Source organism: Scylla paramamosain, unplaced genomic scaffold (genome assembly GCF_035594125.1).
Source record: "Scylla paramamosain isolate STU-SP2022 unplaced genomic scaffold, ASM3559412v1 Contig68, whole genome shotgun sequence".
Classification (NCBI taxonomy): domain Eukaryota; kingdom Metazoa; phylum Arthropoda; class Malacostraca; order Decapoda; family Portunidae; genus Scylla; species Scylla paramamosain.
In genome coordinates, this window is record NW_026973733.1 from 167501 (window position 1) to 171723 (window position 4223).

Sequence of the window (4223 nt, forward strand, 5' to 3'; positions counted from 1 at the left end):
TCAGATCGGCCCAGAGCGCGTCTGGACCAATCAGGACGCTCGCTGAGGTGGCGACTCCTGATCCTGAGTAGGCACGCTAATATATATACCACTTTTCAACTGAGAAAACGCACACTCGTTCTCACAGCAGTACGGCGACACTATGCCTCCCAAAGCATCAGGAAAGGCTGCCAAGAAAGCTGGCAAGGCACAGAAGGCCATTGCCAAGGGCGACAAGAAGAAGAAGCGCAGGAGGAAGGAGAGCTACTCCATCTACATCTACAAGGTGCTCAAGCAAGTCCACCCAGACACTGGCGTGTCCTCCAAGGCCATGTCAATCATGAACTCGTTCGTGAATGACATTTTCGAGCGCATCGCTGCCGAGGCATCCCGCCTGGCACACTATAACAAGCGCTCCACCATCACCAGCCGGGAAATCCAGACCGCTGTCCGTCTTCTTCTGCCTGGTGAACTGGCAAAACACGCTGTTTCTGAAGGCACCAAGGCTGTTACCAAGTATACCTCCTCAAAGTAAACAGGCGGCCAGTATACTGCTGCCAGTATAAAATAATACCCGGCTCCATTGGAGCCACACTTGAAAAGGAAAAAAGATACGATATAGACAAATGCATTATTATTATAATTATTGTTATTATTATTAATATTATTATTATTATTATTTTTATTATTATTATTATTATTATTATTATTATTATTATTATTATTATTATCATTATTAATAATATTAATATTGTTGTTTTTATTATGATTATTATTATAATAATTATTGTATCATTATTATTATTATTATTATTATTATTATTATTATTATTATGCTTATTATTATCGTGATTATTATTCTGTGGAGATAAAGAAAAGATAAAAAAAAAATAGAGATAAAGAAAGATAAAAATTCTCCCAAGTGAAAGAGATATGGCCATGGAAGAGGGAATAATAATAATAATATAAAAAAAAAAAAAGGGGGGAAGGATATTGAGTTGAAAGTCGATACCTGATACTGAAAGATGGAAAATAAATATTTTCTTCCACAAAACCAAACAGATTGTCTATGAAAATTCTTTAATGAAAGAGATGTTTGGCCCTAAAAAGGGCCTAGATATTGCTGTTATGAAGATCATTCGTGGATGACTTCTTAGGCACGCTCGCCACGGATGCGACGAGCCAGTTGGATGTCCTTTGGCATGATAGTCACGCGCTTGGCATGGATGGCGCACAGGTTGGTATCCTCAAACAGACCCACGAGGTAAGCCTCGGAAGCTTCCTGGAGAGCCATGACAGCAGAGGACTGGAAGCGGAGGTCAGTCTTGAAATCCTGAGCAATTTCACGCACCAGGCGCTGGAAAGGCAGTTTCCTGATAAGCAGCTCAGTGCTCTTCTGATAACGGCGGATCTCACGGAGAGCAACGGTTCCAGGCCTGTAACGGTGGGGTTTCTTGACACCTCCAGTGGCTGGAGCAGACTTGCGAGCTGCCTTTGTAGCAAGCTGCTTGCGGGGCGCCTTGCCACCAGTGGACTTGCGAGCCGTTTGCTTGGTACGTGCCATAGTTGTGGTAACAACAACTCACAACGAACACTCAGCTGAGTCTGCCCGCGCTTCCCACAAAATCCCTTTATATATGAATCGGGTGGGCCCGACGACTCCAACCCTGCCTTGTGATTGGTCAGAAACGTCCAGTGAGGCTCATCGCCCACGCAGTCACCGCATGAAAGATGTGATCATTATTGTTAGTCTAATTCATTTTGTTCTTATTCTTATTCTTATTCTTATTCTTTCTTCCCTCATTCATAACAAATCTTGGAAAATATACAGCAGAACTGACATGTCATTTAAAATTCTAAGACAATTAGCAAGAAAGTTGTGATATTCTTATTTTTTTCATTCTTTTTATTCTATTTTTTTCTTATTCTTGTCATAATTAATATTGTTATCTTTATTATTTTCATTTTTTTTTATTATTCTTCCTTATCTTATTCTTATTTATCCTACTTTTAGAGAGATGAGGCTTGTGCGGTCACCCATCCAAGTTCTGCCCGGACCCCCTGCTTAACCTTGCTGATCCCGCCGTCAGCTGATTGGTCAAGAGCGGAGAACAAGGTGTTGGGAGGGCTTATTTCTCTTATTCTTATTCTTTCCTGTATTGTTGTTGCATTGTTGTGCTGAAAATGTTGGAAAATATGCACTAAAATTAACCCTTCATTCATAATTCTACGACAATTAGCAAGAGAGATATATTATTACTTTTTTCCCTTATTTTTGTTCTTTTTATTCTTAATCTTCTTTTTTTTATTATAGTTGTTATTGTTATTTTATTATTTTCGTTTTTCGTTCATTCTCCTCATTCTTATTGCTATTTTTTTCTATTCTCAGAGAGATGAGGCTTTTGTGGTCACCCATCCAAGTTCTTCCCGGACCCCCTGCTTAACTGCGCTGATCCCGCCGTTAGCTAATTGGCCAAGACCGGAGAACTAGGTGTTGGGAGGCCTTCTTTCTATTATTCTTATTCTTTCTTCCCCCATTCATATCGTTGTATTGGAAATGTTGGAAAATATACAAAAGAATTCACCCTTCTATGACAATTAGGAAGAAAGACATGGGATGCTTTCTTTCTTTTTTTTTATATTCCTTTATTGTAATTTTTCTTATTCTTGTTATAATAATTCTTACTGTTATCTTTATTACTTAAAATTTTCGTTCATTCTCCCTATTCTTATTCTTATTTTTTTTATTTATTTATTTTTTTTCAGACAGATGAGGCTTGTGTAGTCACCCATCCAAGTATTGCCCGAAACCCCTGCGTAATCTCGACGATTTCATTTGACAATACCTATTTACTTATTTATTTATTATTATATTTATTAAAAAAAAAAAAGAAGAAAAGAAGATGAAGAATAAGGTATGTAATCGAAATACTCTCTCTATACTGTAGCAATAGTTTAGCTGGATGTACTTGTATTGTGTCAAAAATACTTGCAATATCTGCAATTGTAACCTGCAGTGTCGGCATAATGCATAATTAAGCAATGAAAAGAAAAATTAATAAAAGAATAAATGAAAAAAAGAAAGAAAAAAAGATACAATTAACAATTAAATATATTAGCTTGCTCGGTTGGTGGAGGACTCTCCTGCTTTCCCCGATAAAGCCCTTGTCTTCCTGGCCATCTTAGAATGAATATAACACGTTAAAAAAAAAAAATAAATAAATAAAAAACATAAAAAAAAGATGTCCCTCCTAATTCAAATTGCGCCTGGGTCAAGCCCCAGTGACTATTTCTCCTACTACAATTCCCTTCTTATCACCCCCCTTTTCTTCCCACTATCCCCACTTCTCCCTCCCCATCTTTTCTCTCTTTGTTATGTTATGTTATGTTATTATTTTGAGGCACACTTCCTCAAGCCCTGGTAGCAGAAGGTTCTCCCAGCTCCTACCTCCCAGCCGCAGCCAGCCAACCAGCAGCCAGCTCCGAAGGAAGAAGGTCCGCCCTACACCGAGCCGCCGAGTCACAAGCTCCGCCTACCGGGTCCGGAAAGAACCAATAGTCACCCAGCACCGCTCCCGCTCTCACTCCTGCGTCTTTTAAAAGACCTGCAGGTGGCAAGGCGCACACACTCGCCCACGAGCTGCCGAAAAAGGAGCATCTTCGCTCCCAACGACTCTACAAAGAAAAAGGCTTTGGCCTACTAACAAAAAAGAATACCGATAGACAACCCGGCAGTCACTTCGAGGAGCCGCGGTCTTCCCTACGTTCCCTGTGGAGAGAGCTTCACCTAAGGGATATCGCTGGAAGATCGCAGTAACTCATTGGTATAAGTGACTTTTGCCAACTGTTCCTCCTACTCCACCTTTCTTTTCTTCGTACCGGCGACAGAGTCAGGATCGGGCCTTAGGCAAGCCCGCTCCGCGCTCTTTAGCCACCGGGGCCTCTAGTGTTGGCTAGAGCAGCCCAGAGACACCTCGGTAGCGTACAAGCCCTACCTCAGGGCTAGATATTCAGGGTTTCTTCCCTCCAGCTAGGATCCCCCTCGGGATATAGGTTCTAGGGCGATAGGAAACAACAACAGGTTGTTTATAGGCCACTCGTGGTTGTAGCACCCAAAAGGCTGTAGCGCCACAAGGCTGTAGCGCCACTTACTTTTAAAAACACTTTTTCACCACAGATTCTTCCACAAGGCTGCAGTATCATAGGGCCCGGCCCTATGATAAGATGGCCGCTCCACGCCCCCC